Source organism: Lactuca saligna, chromosome 1 (genome assembly GCF_052625555.1).
Source record: "Lactuca saligna cultivar CGN05327 chromosome 1, ASM5262555v1, whole genome shotgun sequence".
NCBI lineage: Eukaryota > Viridiplantae > Streptophyta > Magnoliopsida > Asterales > Asteraceae > Lactuca > Lactuca saligna.
This window is the reverse complement of record NC_136417.1, coordinates 149,952,166-149,973,053: the sequence shown is the minus strand read 5'-3', so window position 1 is coordinate 149,973,053 and position 20,888 is coordinate 149,952,166. Positions and strand designations below refer to the sequence as shown.

The 20,888-nt window shown below is 38.6% G+C and overlaps 1 long non-coding RNA gene across 1 annotated transcript; it reads left to right on the top strand.

The window, feature by feature from the left end:
• Positions 1-15,177: 15,177 nt before the first annotated feature.
• LOC145001093 (uncharacterized) lies at positions 15,178-15,685 on the top strand. Its single transcript, XR_013661480.1, has 3 exons — positions 15,178-15,343; positions 15,440-15,543; positions 15,616-15,685. It is a non-coding gene; the product is annotated as an uncharacterized LOC145001093 (long non-coding RNA).
• Positions 15,686-20,888: the final 5,203 nt, after the last annotated feature.

Sequence of the window (20,888 nt, the reverse complement as noted above, 5' to 3'; positions counted from 1 at the left end):
ATTGATAGAATGGATGAAGTGGAATTGAAAATAGGTTTTCATGAGAAGTTTGGGTTCTTCCTTGCTTTTACTGATTCGAATTAGAGGTCCAAGCAGTGTTATCAATAGCGATCATAGCGATTAGCAAGGCCAGGCGACGATGTGTCGCTATGGGGTTTATAGCGACGTAGCGATCTGAAGAGTTTTTTTTTTTTTTTTTTAATTCTTGTATAAATTGATTTTTTTTATAAACTAGAAAAATTGCTTGCTGGAATGTAACAACCCGAAATTTCATATCACTTCTTGTAACGCAACTTGTAATCCAATTTGATCAACCAAACGTCGTTTCCAAATTCGTTTCCGATTTCCCCATTTTATTAAGTCATTAACTTATATTATTCTAAAATGACTTAATGGGTGTCTTAATGCCATTAGAAATCATTTTAACACCCCAGTATAACTATCGGAATAATTCTAGAATCGACCATATCGGGACACGACAATTTGGTCGGGTACGACCAAAAGCCCCACTTAACGCCGGTATCGAGTAGAATTCCACCGTGTCCAATTCCCGAGCACTATATAAGTGATTCAAAGCTTCCATTTGAAGCTTTTGGCCATTTCTTACATAAACATTTCCAACCTCTCTCCTCAAACTAGAATTAAAGGTCCAAATCTCAAGTTTAAGGATTCAAATCTTTGAGGTAACTTCCCTAGCATGCTATACAACCTCTTTAGCCTTCAAATGTGAGTATAATCTATGTTTTAGGACCTAGAACATGATTTTACAGCCAAGGATCAAGCTTGGGCCGTAAACACCTAAAAATGAGGGTTTTTGAGCCATGTAACCCTTCCAAATCATATATGGGACTTAGATACGACCTTAAGACTTATTAATTGGGACTTAAAACATCTAAATCATGAATTATATGGGACAAAAGAGAGTTTACGGCCAAGGCTCCTTCTTGGGCCGTAAACTCCTCTAAAATGGGGATTAAGAGCCTTTAAACATGTCCAAATGCCTTGTAACTTAACCAATAGCCTTGTGGTAAATCCTAGAATAACCTAAAAATGGTTTGGAGACCTTAAACACATCAAATGCCTTACATATTGGAGTTTACAGCCTAAGCACATAGCCTTTGACCGTAAACTCATATAATCATGCTAAAAATGCCCCAAATGCACCTTTAAGGCTTGGAAAAATTCCTAGAATTACATATGAGTGTTTTAAGCATCAAAAACTAATTTTCCTTAACCATATTAGAGTTTACGGCCAGAGAGTATGTGTCTGGGACGTAAAACCATATAAAGGTGTTAATTGAAGCCAAAAATTGATACCAAGCCTTAGAAAATTAGTTAGAATGACATGTGACTGCTCCTTGTGCCTTAAACAAATTTTTCTTGACCATGGGTGAGTTTACGGCCGTAAACTCTAACTTTACAGCCTTAAACTCCCTTTTTAAATGTTATAAATCCAAACAAATTAATCCAAGGCATTCTAGAAGTCCATTCCAACAATCCCTAAGTCCATTCAAGCCATTAAAGTCTCAAAATCACACCAACATGAGTTTACGGCCGTAAACTCATGTGTGTGTGTGTGTGTTTTGTGGCTGTAAACTCCTTTATATGTTTAGTTTTGGAGAGTAAACTCAAATCCCAAGTCCCTAGAGCCGTATTACGTCCGAAGATGTCACCCGGGTCGCTCCAAACGCTCGTATTGAGGTGTTTAACCTCGTTGGAGTGTAATGTTCCATATAACTAGTAATTGTAAATCTAATTAGTTATATATGGACATTATTACATTTTACATAGGGACATCGCGAGTAATCAAGCCCCGAACCCACGCTTAGTATCTGAAACAGTTGCGATTCTGAGTCTGGTGAGTTCATACCCCTACTCTTTTTCATTGTTTTTCATTGTTTTCAAGGGGGGGGGGGGAACACAGGCAAAGTACAAGGGTTTTCTTGTACTCAAAACTTATTTTCATGTGTGTGTTTCACATTTCATATGCTTTTTAATACTGATATACACAACTAATAACCAGTAAGACATGCAGATCACGTAACATTTATTTGTGAAATAGGTTTTATAAACTGTTATGTTTTATATATTTCACAAATATTTTTTTCCACATTTTATCAGTTAAAAGCATGACTTTAGAACACATGAATAATATAATGTGTACGCCGTATTGTACTCGGTAACATTCCACATAGATACGCGAATGGAGGATTATCATATTATTACTAGTAAGTTTGTTATTCCTGTATGATTGGAGACACGTCCTCGGCGAACACTCCACAGAGATACGCGAGTGGAGGACTACACCCGTAACCAGAATCTCTGGGATTTAGAGAGCGTGACTTGAGTGTATAGATCTATACGGGGTTGACTACCCCACAGCTGGCTGCTAGCTACAGCCGAACCGAAATGGTTCAAGGGTGACGAAAGTCATAAGGTCGTGGACTACTTATCGCCACAGGTTCAGTCTCTAGTATGGTTATGGAACTCGCAATTAGGATAACAGAGATTTACTTATAGTAATAATGAATCACTTATTACATTTTACAGATAACCAGGTTTCGGTTTACATCTTTCCATCTTTTACATAAGGTAACCAACAATCAGGAAAATATGGGACTTTCTTGGGGAAAAAACATTGAACATAACACGAATACATCTTTTACAATGATAACTAACATTCAAGAAGGTATGGGACCTTCCTGGGAAAACCAACATACAGGAAAGTATGGGGACTTTCCAGGGAATACACTGGTACGTAAACAGAATAGTTTAACGAATTGGACAACCAAACTTTACTTTACTTTTGTGAAACAACAACCAACTTTTAAGAAAATGTGGGATTTTCTTGGTGTATAACCTTTTCAAAAACAGAATGGAAACATGGACATTTTCACAAAACAATACTACTTATGAACTCACCAGCATTATGCTGATTTTCAAAACCGCTTGTGTTCTCAGGTCAACGTTAGAACAGGTACCGAAGATCCTTTTTGCTCGAAGTTGAAGTGCTCAGAAGACCCATTTCATTTTGTTCATATATATATACTATGTATCACAACTGTACAACTTTACTTTTGAAAACAACTGTAAAACGTTTATATGTAATGTAATGGTTGTTCTACTTTACTTACTATGTACATTGGAATTGATACTCAACGTGGAGTCAACCCCGGAAATGTTTCCGCCTTCGGTTTTTGGGGTGTGACAGATTGGTATCAGAGCCCTTGTTTATAGTGAATGAAGTATACCAAACCTTACATGGGATAGAACTATAAACACTAAAGGGCCAAAGTGCTCTGAAATAAAAGTACGTTCAAACTATAGGTATTTTCAAAAGTATATAAGTATACCGAATCGTCGAGATCCGTGACTATAGGTAGAACCAAACATAAGTAAATGGGTGTTGTGTACTGCCGTTAAACCTGAGCAGTTATGTAGTCGTGTCTAGGATCAATATAGCCTGGCCAAATATTCATTCTAGACACGGCCAACATGTGCTTGGGAGTGACTGTGGTATGCAGCATGCCTAAAACTTACCCTAAACACCACAAAGATCGAGCTTGTGTTGTAGCGAATCATGAAATACTATGGGAGTATTTCTCGAATCAATTCTTTGTAGAATCCTCGTTCACGTATGGACCCCCGATCATTCCGTTAGCGATACTTTACCTGCTTCAATAACTCTTTCCTGTTTTATCGCTTAATTGGAATAAATATCTATCATATCTCTCAATTCAATTCAGAGAACTTATCATCCTCTATTTCTTGATCATTATTAGATCAAGATGCCTCCCAGAAAGAGACCCAGCTCAAAGACCAACAACCCTCCGCCACACCTCCTCCTGAAATTGATCACGTGTTATTTCAGACAGCTGTTACCGCCGCGGTGGCAGCTGCCATGTCCCAATTGAACAACGGTGGTTCCGGTGGTTCAGGAGGTGGTACTCAAGATCAAGAAGGCAATCAGGGACATCGAAGTTCCTATAAGGACTTCATGAATGCAAAACCAACATCCTTTGATGGCACTGGAGGTGTTATTTCCTTATCCCGATGGTTCGAGAAAATCGAATCCATTTTCGAAATCTGTGCCTGTGCTGAGTCCGATAAGGTCAAATTTGCAGCCTGTACCTTTAGTAATAAAGCCTTGACTTGGTGGAATAGCCGAGTCAAATCCTTGACCCTACCTGTAGCTAATGCCATGGGCTGGAACACCATGAAAGAACTCCTCCTTGCCGAATACTGTCCTCGTGGTGAAATGCAAAAGCTAGAGCACGAGCTCTGGAACCTGAAGATGAAAGGTTCCGACATTGCTGCATACACTTCCCGATTTGATGATCTTGCCCTTCTCTGTCCTGGTTTGGTCACTCCTTAAAGCAAAAAGATCGAGAGGTTTATTCGGGGGTTAACCAATCCAACAAAAAGTCATGTCTTAGCTGCTCGCGCGGACACATATGATAGTGCTAAGACTTTAGCCCAAGCCATAATTGACCACAGTGATGGTGTCGAGGAAGCCACCACTGCCCCTGATTCGGCTAAAAGCAGTGGTGAGAAAATAAAATTCTGGAAGAAGAAGAAGGATCAATCTTCTCAAGGATCCTCCAAAAGACAGCAAACAGTAGCAGTCCATGCTGCTACTACTCCTGTTGCTGCTGCTTCTGTCGCGGGATCCACAACTCCAACTCCTACCAGCCGGTATGTTGGTAATCTCCCTCTCTGTGACAAGTGCAAGTATCACCACAACCCTGGTCCATGTCGAGAACTTTCCTGTACCAACTGTGGTAAGAAGGGGCATACGGTCCGATTCTACAAAGCTCCGGCTCAATCGACCAATCAATCCTCTGGAACAGGCGTCGGTCAAGCCTGTTACAACTGTGGTGAAGTTGGGCATTTTAAAAGAAACTGCCCCAAAAAGTCTACTGCTGATAACACCGGAAGGGTCCTCGCCATAGGACGGGAGGAAGCGGTCGCTGATCCCACTGCTGTCTCGGGAACGTTCCTTCTCGACAACTCATATGCTAATATTCTTTTCGATTCGGGTGCTGAGAGGAGCTTTATTAGTCATGCATTCAAACGTAACCTAAAACATAATTACCAACCTTTAACTGAAACATTTACCGTCGAGATGGCAAACGGAGAAAAGGAAAGTACTAGTGAGGTGTTCGTAGGTAGTACCCTTACCCTAAGTGACCATTCGTTTCCTATAGATCTTACGCCAGTATCCATAAAGAGCTTTGATGTCATCATTGGAATGAATTGGTTGAGTCCCAATCATGCAGATATCCTTTGTTTCGAAAAATCCATTCGTCTCAACCTTCCTTCGGATCAAACTCTAGTAATCTATGGTGATAAACTCAGTTCCAACCTTCGTATCATTTCCTGCATCAAAGCTCAGAAACTCCTGCGAAAGGAGTGTATTGCATTCTTGGCCCATGTAATCAATGAGAAACAGGAAGTTAAAGACCTCACGAGCATCCCCGAAGTCTGTAACTTTCCTGATGTGTTTCCCGAAGAGCTTCCAGGAATCCCTCCCGAGCGTCAGGTCGAGTTCCGTATTGACCTAATTCCTGGAGCTAATCCCGTAGCGAAGTCTCCGTATCGCTTAGCTCCAGCAGAGATGCAGGAGTTATCCAGTCAACTCAATGAGTTACTCAGTAAAGGATTCATTAGACCGAGTTCCTCACCCTGGGGAGCTCTGATTCTGTTTGTCAAGAAGAAAGATGGATCCTTTCGGATGTGTATCGATTATCACGAGCTGAACAAGCTGACTGTCAAAAACCGATATCCTCTTCCGCGAATAGATGACCTCTTCGATCAACTCCAGGGAGCCAATTATTTCTCCAAGATAGACCTTCGATCAGGGTACCATCAGCTACGAGTTCATGAAAGTGATGTGTCCAAAACAGCTTTCAGGTCTAACCAACACACCGGCAATGTTCATGGACCTGATGAACCGGGTGTGTCGTCCTTATCTGGATAAGTTTGTCATTGTGTTCATCGATGACATACTCATCTTTTCCCGAAGCGAAGAAGACCACAAACAACACTTGAGGCTAGTGTTGGAGACCTTACGATCCAAGAAGTTGTACGCGAAATTTTCCAAGTGCGAGTTCTGGATTTGGAAGGTAACTTTCCTCGGTCATGTGGTAAGCGAGGAGGGTATTCACGTAGATCCTTCCAAGATTAAGGCGATAGAGAATTGGTCAGCACCGAAGACACCCACAGAAATCCGGCAATTTTTGGGTCTAGCTGGCTATTATCGAAGATTCATCCAAAACTTTTCCAGAATCGCCAAACCTCTAACCACTCTAACACAGAAAGGTGTACCCTTTTGTCGGAGTGATAAACAAGAAACTACATTTTAGAAGCTGAAGAAAGCCTTGTGCAGCGCGCCTGTTCTGTCCCTACCCAAAGGGACAGAGGACTTCGTTGTCTACTGCGACGCGTCTAATCAAGGCTTAGGCTGTGTGCTTATGCAAAGGGGAAAAGTAATTGCCTATGCTTCTAGACAGTTGAAAGCACACGAGGTCAACTATACCACACATGACTTGGAGCTAGGAGCCGTGGTCTTTGCGTTGAAGATTTGGAGACATTATCTCTATGGAACCAAGTGCACGATCTTCACTGATCCCAAGAGCCTGCAACACATCTTTGATCAGAAAGACTTGAACATGAGACAGAGACGATGGGTAGAACTGCTCAGTGATTACGAGTGTGAAATACGCTACCATCCCGGCAAGGCCAATGTGGTAGCAGATGCTCTTAGCAGAAAGGAGAGTGCAAGCCGCAAGGTGAAGAACCAGACGATGACCATCCATTCCAATTTACCCATGCAAATCCAAGAAGCTCAATTAGAAGCCCTCAAACCCGAGAACATATCGACCGAAGCTTTGAGAGGAATGGAAAAGAAACTTGAGATCAGAGGTGACAGAGTCCATTGTTTCATGGATCGGATCTGGATTCCCAAGTTCGGAGGATTCAGAGAGATAGTCATGGAGGAAGCACACAGAACCAGATACTCTGTTCACCCGAGTTCCGACAAGATGTACTTAAATCTCAAGAAACAATACTGGTGGCCAAGCATGAAGGCTGAAATAGCTACGTTCGTGGGCAAGTGTCTGACTTGCGCCAAAGTAAAAGTTGAGCACCAGAAACCATCGGGTCTGCTCCAGCAACCCGAGATACCTGAATGGAAATGGGAGATGATCACCATGGATTTCATCACCATACTACCCAAGTGCTCGAGTGGGTATGATACCATTTGGATCATCATCGATCGTTTGACAAAGTCCGCTCACTTCGTTCCGATCAAAGAATCATACAAGATGGAAAGACTCACTCGGATTTACATCCAATAGGTAGTCCGACTGCACGGTATACCTGCGTCCATTATTTCTGATCGAGATAGCATGTTTACCCCCCGATTTTGGCAGTCTCTTCAGAAAGCTCTTGGAACCCAACTGGATATGAGCACGGCATATCATCCTCAGACAGATGGACAGAGTGAGAGAACAATCCAAACTCTGGAAGACATGCTTAGGGCATGTGTCATTGACTTTGGAAAGTCGTGGGACGCACATCTACCTTTGATCGAATTCTCATACAACAACAGTTATCACACCAGCATTGGGGTTGCCCCGTTCGAAGCCCTATACGGTCGTAAGTGGAGATCCCCTCTGTGCTGCGCCGAGGTGGGAGATACACAGCTAGCCAAGAGTCGAGTCCCTGACAGTGCGCTCACTGGTCCTAAGATCATCCATGAAACCACCGAGAAGATCATCCAAATTTGAGAACGATTGAAAGCTTCACGTGATCGCCAGAAGAGTTACGCTGATAACCATTGGAAACCACTGGAATTCCAGGTTGGAGACCGTCTCCTGTTGAAGGTCTCGCCCTGGAAAGGCATTGTACGCTTTGGTAAGCGTGGGAAACTTAATGCGAGGTACATTGCACCTTTTGAGATTCTCGCCAGGATTGGTCCGGTAGCCTATAAACTTCGTTTACCTCACGAGCTCAGTAACATCCATCCTGTCTTCCATGTTTCAAATCTCAAGAAGTGCCTATCTGATGAAACCCTAGTGATTCCGTTAGATGAGATTCAGATCGATGAAACCTCAACTTCGTGGAGGAACCGATCGAAATCATGGATCGAGAAGTCAAACGTACGAAACAAAGTCGCATCCCGTTAGTGAAGGTTCGCTGGAATGCCAAGCGAGGACCGGAGTTCACTTGGGAGCGGGAAAACTCGATGAAACAGAAGTATCCACAACTCTTTCTAGATCCATGATTTGTATTTGTCTTGTATTTTGTCTTGAATTTTGGGACGAAATTCCCTCTAACGGGGGGATAATGTAACAACCCAAAATTTCATATCACTTCTTGTAACACAACTTGTAATCCAATTTGATCAACCAAACATCGTTTCCAAATTCGTTTCTGATTTCGCCATTTTATTAAGTCATTAACTTATATTGATCTAAAATGACTTAATGGGTGTCTTAATGCCATTAGAAATCATTTTAACACCCCATTATAACTATCAGAATAATTCTAGAATCGACCATATCGGGTCACGACAATTTGGTCGGGTACGACCAAAAGCCCCACTTAACGCCGGTATCGGGTAGAATTCCATCGAGTCCAATTTTCGAGCACTATATACGTGATTCAAAGCTTCCATTTGAAGCTTTTGGCCATTTCTTACATAAACATTTCCAACCTCTCTCCTCAAACTAGAATTAAAGGTCCAAATCTCAAGTTTAAGGCTTCAAATCTTTGAGGTAACTTCCCTAGCATGCTATACAACCTCTTTAGCCTTCAAATGTGAGTATAATCTATGTTTTAGGACCTAGAACATGAGTTTATGGCCAAGGATCAAGCTTGGGCCGTAAACACCTACAAATGAGGGTTTTTGAGCCATTTAACCCTTCCAAATCATATATGGGACTTAGATACGACGTTAAGACTTATTAATTGGGAGTTGAAACATATAAATCATGAATTATATGGGACAAAAGAGAGTTTACGGCCAAGGCTCTTTCTTGGGCCGTAAACTCCTCTAAAATGGGGATTAAGAGCCTTTAAACATGTCCAAATGCCTTGTAACTTAACCAACAGCCTTGTGGTAAATCCTAGAATCATCTAAAAATGGTTTGGAGACCTTAAACACATCAAATGCCTTACATATTGGAGTTTACGGCCTAAGCACATAGCCTTTGGCCGTAAACTCATATAATCATGCTAAAAATGCCCAAAATGCACCTTTAAGGCTCTGAAAAAATTCCTAGAATTACATATGAGTGTTTTAAGCATCAAAAACTAATTTTCCTTAACCATATTAGAGTTTACGACCAGAGAGTATGTGTCTGGGCCGTAAACCCATATAAAGGTGTTAATTGAAGCCAAAAATTGATACCAAGCCTTAGAAAATTAGTTAGAATGACATGTGATTGCTCCTTGTGCCTTAAACAAATTTTTCTTGACCATGGGTGAGTTTACGGCCGTAAACTCTAACTTTACAGCCTTAAACTCCCTTTTTAAATGTTATAAATCCAAACAAATTAATCCAAGGCATTCTAGAAGTCCATTCCAACAATCCCTAAGTCCATTCAAGCCATTAAACTCTCAAAATCACACCAACATGAGTTTACGGCCGTAAACTCATGTGTGTGTGTGTGTTTTGTGGCTGTAAACTCCTTTATATGTTTACTTTTGGAGAGTAAACTCAAGTCCCAAGTCCCTAGAGCCGAATTACGTCCGAAGATGTCACCCGGGTCGCTCCAAACGCTCGTATTGAGGTGTTTAACCTCGTTGGAGTGTAATGTTCCATATAATTAGTAATTGTAAATCTAATTAGTTATATATGGACATTATTACATTTTACATAGGGACATCGCGAGTAATCAAGCCCCGAACCCACGCTTAGACATTATTACATATGGACATTATTACATTTTACATAGGGACATACCAAACCTGGTGAGTTCATACCCCTACCCTTTTTCATTGTTTTTCACTGTTTTCAAGGGGGGGGGGGGGACACAAGCAAAGTACAAGGGTTTTCTTGTACACAAGACGTATTTTCATGTGTGTGTTTCACATTTCATATGCTTTTTAATACTGATATACACATCTGATAACCAGTAAGACATGCAGATCACGTAACATTTATTTGTGAAATAGGTTTTATAAGCTGTTATGTTTTATATATTTCACAAATATTTTTTTCCACATTTTATCAGTTAAAAGCATGACATTAGAACACATGAACAATATAATTTGTACACCGTATAGTCCTCGGTAACATTCCACATAGATACGCGAATGGAGGATTATCATATTATTACTAGTAAGTTTGTTATTCCTGTATGATTGGAGACACGTCCTCGGGGAACACTCCATAGAGATACGCGAGTGGAGGACTACACCCGTAACCAGAATCTCTGGGATTTATAGAGCGTGACTTGAGTGTATAGATCTATACGGGGCTGACTACCCCACACCTGGCTGCTAGCTACAACCGAACCGAAATGGTTCAAGGGTGACGAAAGTCATAAGGTCGTGGACTACTTATCGCCACAGGTTCAGTCTCTAGTATGGTTATGGAACTCGCAATTAGGATAACAGAGATTTACTTATAGTAATAATGAATCACTTATTACATTTTACAGATAACCAGGTTTCGGTTTACATCTTTACATCTTTTACATAAGGTAACCAACAATCAGGAAAGTATGGGACTTTCCTGGGGGAAAACATTGAACATAACACGGATACATCTTTTACAATGATAACTAACATTCAGGAAGGTATGGGACCTTCCTGGGAAACCTTGTACATAATCAGGTCTAACAGAATACATCTTTCATATTGAAAACCAACATACAGGAAAGTATGGGGACTTTCCAGGGAATACACTGGTACGTAAACAGAATAGTTTAACGAATTGGACAACCAAACTTTACTTTACTTTTGTGAAACAACAACCAACTTTTAAGAAAATGTGGGATTTTCTTGGTGTATAACCTTTTTAGAAACATAATTGAAACATGGACATTCTCACAAAACAATACTACTTATGAACTCACCAGCGTTATGCTGATTTTCAAAACCGCTTGTGTTCTCAGGTCAACGTTAGAACAGGTACCGAAGATCCTTTTTGCTCAAAGTTGAAGTGCTCAGAAGATCTGTTTCATTTTGTTCATATATATATACTATCTATCACAACTGTACAACTTTACTTTTGAAAACAACTGTAAAACTTTTATATGTAATGTAATGGTTGTTCTACTTTACTTACTATGTACATTGAAATTGATACTCAACATGGAGTCAACCCCGGAAATGTTTCCGCCTTCGGTTTTCGGGGTGTGACATGGAACATGTTTTTACTGCTCGGAATTGATCCAATTCCTGATTGGGATCTCCAATTTTGCATTTGGGCTCACCAATTTGGAGTTTGGATCGCCGATTTGGAGATTGGCGGGAAAACATCAATCAAACAAAAAACTGTGCTTGACAACCTCTTTGATTTCTTTTCTGAATTTGATGCTTCGAATAATACTTGCAATAGATTCAATTGATTATATATTCTAGATTCGTATACTCCTATTTTTACAATTCCTTCAATTGCCTAGCTATACCACAATTCCACTTCGATTTCTTTTAGTTTTCTATTCTACATCCCTGTTTAAAGTATTACTGAGATTTATTTTAGTTTGATGCCAATTAATGTGATAAACGAAAGTTTTCCTGCACTCTCCTTCTCTCCATATCAGCTTCATAGGTTTTTTTTCCAGATTTGTTTACACTTTGTTTAGTTTCTTTATTTGTTGTACACCTATATACTTATGAGTTATGTTCTTATTTGTAATATGAATGCTCATTGTCTAATTATATGTTTTTCATGCTAGTTTTTTACCTCGGATCATAGGTGCTTGTCGAACAGGGTATGCATACCAACTGTTTGAAGTATTTTCTACAAGAAAAAGCTGTCTTTTTTACTTGTCAAAACAAAAAATAGTATATCTCAACTCGAAAATAGTTTCGAAAGAAAGTTTTTGAACATGGATATGCATGCCAACTGTTTGAAGTACTTCCTATAAGAAAAAAACAAAACTCTTTTTCACTTTGTCAAAATAGAGACCAATGAACCAAACTAAAACATTTTTTTAAAAGGTGATTGATGAACATATATGTATATCAAATCTACAGTTGGAGTTGTAAGGAATTGTTTCCACATGGGATTTGGGATGAAAATAGATCCAGAACCAGGGAGATGCAGAAGAAGAGATGGAAAGAAATGGAGATGCTATAAAGAGGCTTATCCCGATTCAAAATACTGTGAAAGGCACATGCATAGAGGCAGAAATCGTTCAAGAAAGCATGTGGAAGTAAACTTAACACCCAATACACCACCACTATGAATATCCACCAAACCGATGATGAATTCATCCAGACCTCCTGTTAATGGTTGTAATGTTGTCTCATCTCATCAAGATCGGTTTTGGTTGGAATCTAGTAATTCAGAAAAAGATAGCAGGTAATTTGTTTATGGAGTGTGAGTGTGAATGTGAAAACATTCATTAATACCTTGTCATCATCATGATTGTACACATGCACATAGACAGACACCCACATGCTAATGTCCAGTCACATAAATGATTATCTTCTCTTTCTGAACATATCAACTCATATGCTTTCACAGCCTGTACGTTTTTCATGCTAACTAGCATCTTGCCATTTCAAGAATCAAATTTTACCTTCATTCTATCATTAGGATATTGTTTTGGACCATTTGTCAGTTTCTTTAATTATACTTGCTACTTCCCTTCTCCACCACTACACATTAACCATTTATCTTAATAAATAATAATCTATCTACCTTTTTTTTAAAAATAAAATAAATATATAAGCTTTACCTTTGTCTAAAGTTGTATGTGACAACCATCTTTTAGAAATAACCCTGTATAATTATATGATGGTAAGTTAAAATGGATAATTGTTGCTTTCCGTACGTAACATAGGGCCCACAGGATCGGGCTTTGGTCTGTGGAAGTCACATAGACCGGACCACACAAAGAATACTTGCTTTTACTCAGTCGAATTAGAGGTCCAAGTAGAGGTTACCTATTTCTCTATAGGTACCCTTGCTTTTGTTTTGTTTTTAAAAGGTGTAATTAACTACTATCAAAACCAATTACCTCATATCATTTAGGTAGGTAACAAATTATTTTCTTTCCCAGTTAGGTCACAGTCAACTAGGTTTATAATAGTATAACTGTTTTTAAATATCATTTGATTAAAAGAAATATTTCAAAATGATTATTAACTAAAACAAAATTTTAAATATCCAAAGTGTAAAAGTTCCAACAGGATAAATCAATGTTGACTGGTTTATAATAGTATAACTGTTTTTAAAAGGGTGTGTTATATGGATTTATATATTCATGAAAATATTTTGAATTTCCTATTCATATAGTAAGATTAAATACAATACAACTTTATTCTTTTTTTTTCTTTTTTCCATACACATTTTCATTTTTTTGAGATCATTCCACATTTGTATTTCCTATTCATATAGTAAGATTAAATATAAAAATAGTAAAATATAGCTCTGTTTGTTACAGTTTTGGCTTGATTTTTGGGCGAAGTGGAAATGGAAAAACTACTCTTTTACAGGTTAATTAATTCCCATACTATTTTATTTTATATTTTTATATTCACTTTTTTTTTTCTTTTAATTATTTCATTCAGTTTATTGTTGGTTTATCTAAACCAACTTCAGGCTCAATGTACATTCAAAGATACACTGAAAATGGTAGTCCAAATCAGCCTCCTGTGTTATTATCTCCAGAAAGAGTTGGTATTGTTGTTGTTGTGTGTTACTCATTATATTAAGTGAGTTCATAAGAAAATGTGATTAATTTCAGGGTGAGGAACTGTATTAGAAGTAATGTTGGAGATGTTGAGTTGGCAGCATTTCCATGTGGATTTGGAAATGCTATTGGTAATAAGGTAACTGCTTTTTAAAATTCTCATTTACTTTTAGTTATGTAATAATAACAACTTATAAATTTACTAGTTTCAATAGGGAGGAGTTGGATTTAGGATGAGAATCTGTGGTCAGATTATATGTTTTGTGAACTGTCACTTTGCTTCACATCTGGATGTTGGTAATGACTGCACATTGAGTTCATGATACTCCATTCTGAGTTATGCATAACATATAAAAAACGAGGAATATCAAAACTATATCCATGGCAGGTACTTCTCTAGTATTTTTAACTATTTGTATTTTCTAGTTTCTTTAACTTTAAAATCGATTTTGTTTTGTTAATTGAGGTTCTGTTTTTCCAGGTGGATGGGGTGCTGCTAAATCTTTTCTACTTAATCACTTTTTCTTAACCATTTGTCTTTTCTGGCATAGTGCTGGGAAAAGTTTTGTTACAAAAATCTTGATGTTACGTAGAGTGTTTTCAATAAGAAAAGTGGCAATTCTTCTTGTTCTTCCCTATGTGTCCATTTGTACAGAGAAGGTTCGGGTATTTCTGTATCTTATTAGTTGAGAATTAGTATTTATGTTCTTGAAGTTCATTATTTGTATGTAAGTGATGCCGGAAGAACATCTTGGAAGCCTTACTGGAACCACTTGACAAGCATGTTCGTAGTTAATATGGAAGCCAAGGTGGAGGAACGCTTCCTAATGATACATCTGTTGATGTTTGCAAAATTGAGAAGATAAACTCTACTTAATAGATTCTTGGAAGAGGGGTGTTTGTCAGAAGTTGGGATCATAGTAATTGATGAAGTTCACATGGTAATTTGAAATTCCTTTATTTGAACATTGTGATGCAAACAATAAGTTCTTTTTATCATTCAGAAGTTGGGATCATATTAATTGATGAAGTTCACATTAACAACACTTTGCAATTCAAGGTAACTATGGTATCCCAAAAACTTTTAAATTTTTTTTTTAAATTTTATATTAAAGTGGTTGGTTTATTACATGTGTGTGCAGTTCATTTTTCGCAAGTCAAAAGAATTCAAAGAGCGACATAAAATATCAATGGATCAAAATACTGGTGACGGGGCGGATAGTGCTGAAGATTCAGGGAACTCCCAGCCTTATCCCTCTACTTTACCCGGCATGCTAGAGGCAATATTCAATTTTTTTTTATATATGAAATATACATGTTGATATAGTATACATATGTGTGAGTATAATTGTATGTATGTGTGTTTATATAGGGTAGTGCAACACAATTATTTCAATGGTTGCAGGGACCAATGGAAGAGGATACACTGAAATCTCATTTTGAAACAACATTACAGAAGGACACAGGTAGTCTCTCAATAACTTTCTAACTTATTTTATGCTATGCAACTATTATTATTATGAATGACTCTATTGTACTCATATAATCATTTTTCTACAAAGAATGATAATCAGGATCCAAAACAGTTGCAGCAACCTCATACTTCTCATGCATTTGCTCTTTCTCAAGTCATGCCAAATAACCTAAATGGCGGGCCTTTCCTCACGTCAGTTCTCTATTGTACTTTTTTACTTCTTCTTTTTTTTTAATACTATATTCTCCGCCGTTACCGAAATAGGCCTCTAGAACTATCCGAACCAAACTGGGAGCTTATAAGTGATGCCATTAACAACACTTTGCAATTCAAGTTAACTATCATATCTGTTGTGTTGTGTTGGTTCATGATGTACATCATTCAACCCCATACCATATTTTTTTTAGTTTTATATTATAATTATGCCTAGAGTATTGCATACTTGAAGAACCATTTGTTAGCTCTACAACACTTTTTGAATCTGAACCTTGTCTTTCATCACTAACACCAACAACTTTTAAAAGGTGCTGGTGTTAGTGATGAAAGACAAGGTTCAGATTCAAAAAGTGTTGTAGAGCTAACAAATGGTTCTTCATGTATGCATTACTCTAGGCATAATTATAATATAAAACTATAAAAAAATTCATTTTTGATATATATTTTTTGTTTTGTTTTGCAGAGGATACTAAAGAGCAAATCTTACAAAGGATATTTTTTTGTTTTGTTTTGTAGAGGATACCCCTCACATTTTCCCAAATTACCCCTTCCTCTACAATGTTTTTTTGTTTCTGTGTATTTTGTGCATCAGGTAAAGTTGATGGAAGAAAGGAATATGAAGCCACTTGATTCAAATCTTGCAGCATTATCAGCAAGATGCAGTAAAGACTTGGAGTTGAATTTGGATAAGTCATTCTTGAGTGAGATGGGCCAATGTACAACTACTTATCCATATAATCAGCTGCTTGGAGCATTAGTCTTAAAGAATTATGAAAGGCAAGATGCAACTTTACTTAGTTGGAATTTGATGTACATAGTAGATTAGATGCAAATTTAGATATTGTAAATAATAGAATTGTATGACATTAAATTTTATGCAATGGGTTATATTTTTTGTATATGATATTTTATTTCTATTATGAGACATTAAATGAAAATGTAATTTAAAAATTAATAAATATATAAATAAATTTTTTTAGAACATTTAAAATTATGGTATGCACAAATGTGTCATCTTCATTTATGACATGGCCTTTCTTGACAGGGGCTTCCTTGATACGCATTGTGTGTCATAAACACGGGAGTCGTAAGGTTACGGCAGGAAAATGTGTGTCGTCTTCCTTTATGCGCATCATAAATACGCGTCGTAAATGTGCGTCATCTCTCTTTATGACAGGGCCTTTCTTGACGTGCATTTGCGCATCGTCTGAGCGTTTTACGACGCGCAATGAGCGTTGTAAAAGGCTGTTTTCTAGTAGTGATAGAAATTTCGTGTTGTCACATCATCCCCCGTTAAAAGAAATTTCTTCCCAAAATTAGAGTTTAAGAAATTATAGATAAACTAAGGGAAAAGGTGAGGATAGGGATCCGATTAGTGCTAACGACTACGCAGTCTCGGGTTTCTACGGATTTTTCCACACAGTTGGGGTTCTCGCTTACCTCGATCAAAGCGAGTGGAATAACAAAAGTTCCGTCGGACGACCAGCTTCCAAGTTGGATACGTGGAAAGTAGGGTGTATGTTATTGGATTTTCGATGTAGTCGGGGTCTATAACTTACTGGATCAACTTTAGTAAGAATCTCAAATGATCTTACGTACCTTCGATTTAGCATTGCATGCTTTTCCGAAGCGTATCCTGCCCCTCTGGATGAGACCTTCACCTAACGAGGTCACCAACCTGGAATTTCCAAGGGTTTTCTCTTATCGAAGGCGGTAGCTTTTCTGCCTAACCCTGGGAGCTTCACGTCGCTCCTAGATTTGTACTCTCTTCATGGTAGTTTTTTGAATGAATTCCGGACCAGCGAAAATGTTGCCTGGAAATTGGACCTCTAGCTAGTTGCGTGTCACCTACTTTAATCATTTGCAGAGAGGATCTGTACTTACGACCAAATCGGGCTTCGAATGGAGCAAATTTAAGTGCTAACATGGTTAAGGACTCGACTAGTTGATAATTGGGTATTCTTGTTCTTCCAAAGTCTATCACATATGTTCTCCGCACAACTCCTAATGATTGAACCATTCCCTCATTCTATCTGTTGGTCTTGAAGATGGCAGGACATGCATCATGACTAGCCTAGTTTCTAAAAATTTCTGAAGTGACTGCCTGAACCGGGAGATCATTCTACTATCTCAAACTGAGATAACAAAATTTGGAACATCGTGCAGTCTAAGTAATTTCTTGGACTCACGTCCTAGTTAACTTCCCTATTTTGCCTGATTCCTTAAGATTGTAGGAATGGTATGGATTTGGCTGATTTGTCGAGATTTACCCAAAATGGAAATCAAGTCCACCTGTTGCCATGGTTAACTTAATTATGAAGCTCCTTGTAATCCGCAACAGCTTCCTCTCAGTTATCTCCGGTTGTTTGCAGTAAGCCTGCGGATTTTGTTCTGAAGTTCATGATAAGACTCATCCTTAGGTTATCCACCATCACTTCGTGTTTACAAGTCGTATATAATTTAGATTGACAAAACGTTCGGATGGGTGGCTCTACCCCAATTCCACAACCAGACAAGGAACGGGAGATAGGGCGGAACCACGCATCCTAAATCTTGTTGAGTCAAAATTATATGCTACTCATGCGTATACACTTAGCAGTGATTGATTAACTAATGAATTCTTAGTCTCTATCCTTGAACTTGGCTTGCATTACGGGTGGTCTCTCTCAGAGATCTACTCGGTATACTTCGGGTGGTTACTGACTTCTGAGACTTCTTTAGTGTCTTTCGCTTTAAGGCTGTTAACCACTGGGTAGGCTAGAAGGGCGTGGTACCCCTCGCATGGGTACTTCTGAAGTTCTGAAGTCAGAGAGAATATAAGGGAAAAGTTCTTTTTACACAGCACGGAAAGTTTTCTTGGTAAGGAATAAGCCAAACCATATTGGAAGATGATATCGGAACTTCTTGATGAATTAGATATTATGTTGATCTGGAAGAAGAAATAATTACTAGAACGAAGAACTAACCTTGGAATGATTACTACGAACCCTATTTTATCTAAAATAACAAATACAACTAAACAAGGGTTCTGAGGATTTGAAACAACGAACATTCAAGAAATGACCTCTGGTAGGTCTCTCTATAACTGTTTGGTGTACACCAGTCATGTATAATTAAGATTGGAAAGACAGTTGACTGAGTGAACCTGCCCTAGATTCACAACCAAACAACGAACAGGAAATGAGGTGAAATCACTCACTCGAAGTATCAAATCTTAATTATAGATGAACCTAATGCATACACTAAGCCATCATAGCTTTACCTGTTAGGGTTCCAAGTGTTATACGAGTGCTGTGATTTGGTTCAAACAAAAGAGTTATTATAATTATAATTATTTAATGGGGTTTGTAAGTGTACCAAAATTATAGCAGGGTTCTTTGATGTTTCCCCATATTTTGGGGTCAAACTTCTCCTGCTCCCCCGCTATTCTTCTCTGTTGGACAGTCCCTCTTGAAATGTCCTATTTTGCCACAAAGGTGGCATATTGGATTGGTTCCAACATTAGTGGTCGAAGTAATGTGTCGGATTGGGACTCTGCAGAAACGGGTAGTGTGCCCGTTCCTATTGCATTTCTTGCAGTTAATCACTCGGTAGACTCCCAGGTGATGGAAGTTGCACTCTTTGCAGTTGGGTAGATTTCCAGCATACTGCCTTGCTGGGTAGGGGTAATCGGGATGCTAGTAGAAACGGTATTAGGAGTAACAGATGGCATGGCCTCAGAGGCTTCCACTGGTTGTTGTCTCTTGGCTAACTTTCGAGGTGATTTGCCCTTCTTTTTATCCCAAAATATCCATTTCTTGTTATTAGATTTGAGGTTTGGAGTGTCGTTGCGAGTGAACACTCATCGTTGTACTTGGTTATCACCTTGATTGGGATTGTTGATAACAATTTCACTACCATTTGCGTTGATAGGGCTAAGGTAAGTCATGACATCTGTTACAGAAGTTGTGAGCGCAGCTTGTAAAGTAGTTGCATCTATCTGAAGGATTGGTGTTTTGTCAGCGGGTTGGTTTTGTTTCTTCGGAGGCATGATTATGTTATACGATAAAAAAATGAGGTCGTGAGCGATTATGGTTGGCTCTAGGTGTATTCTAATCATTTATGTGAATGTAACTTTTTCATTTTGTTATACTGTTTTCGATGACTTGACATACAACCCTATGACGCAGTCTTGGTAAAGAGTAGAAATAAGTTTCTAGAATGGTCACAAGGCAGGTGTTATCCGAATTAAGTTATCTTTGGTTGGAGGATAACAGGTTCCAACTTTCAGAAGGATTTGAAAGTATCTCATAATAGGTTCTACATAAACTAGACTTATGAATCTGAGAAATATTCACTCCCAACTGAGATTTCGTGATTCGATTTATTGATGTTAGTGAATATTACTAGTATTAAAGATGAAACAACTTCAGGAAAATGACCTAAGAGTAGGTCTTACAGCAAACCATAATAAGAAAGTTTTGACAGTACTAAGACCTAAGAGACTGAAAGTTCAATTACAGGGAAAAGTGCTACTTAGAGCGTAGATAAAAAGGCTATTCCTTAAACCAAAAGAAAGGATGAGTAGAGCATATCCTACTGGCGACAGACACCCCTCGGATGAATCCTTAATTCGGCCAGTTGACGCTCCACATCAAGAAGGTGTCGCTCATACACTAGCTGGTGTGTTCGAAGCTCTATGACTTCAGCTCAAGTTACAGCTAGCTCTTGCTGCAAAGCCTCATTGTCTCTCCCATGAGCAACTTCAAGATTGCAGATACTATCCATGTTGGCCTTTGTGTTAGCATCTAGTTCGATGGTTTTCTGAATGGCTATCATTCCAAGCTCAACATTGCGAGCCACACGACGAATCAAAATGGGAAGAATTTTGTCTGCAGATCCTCCCTCATTATGTTGTAGAAGCTTTGGTCTCCGTTGTATGGTAAGGATTGACCCTGCTCACAGCTCCACCTACCCAAGTTCTCAGCCCACTGAGGCATCAGGCCATGAAAAGTCAGACAAGGGTTAGGATTTGGGATTGGAGCCTCTAAGGGTAGATCATTAACTTCCGGCTCGGAGTCAGAATCCTCCTTGAAGTCTTCTGCGAAGTCATCATCCGATGGAGTTGCATGATTCTCTTTTGGCTTTGCATCGAGCCATCCATCATTTCCTTGGTTGGGAAAGTACGGGTCACCGGGGAGATGGAATCCAGCCATGTTATCTACGTGAGAATAGGGATAAAAGAGATATTTAATAGACGTACTACTTATGATATTTATAGGATGATACTTACCAGTTGCTTCAATACTTGCATAGTGCATACCAGTCATATGTAGCCAAAA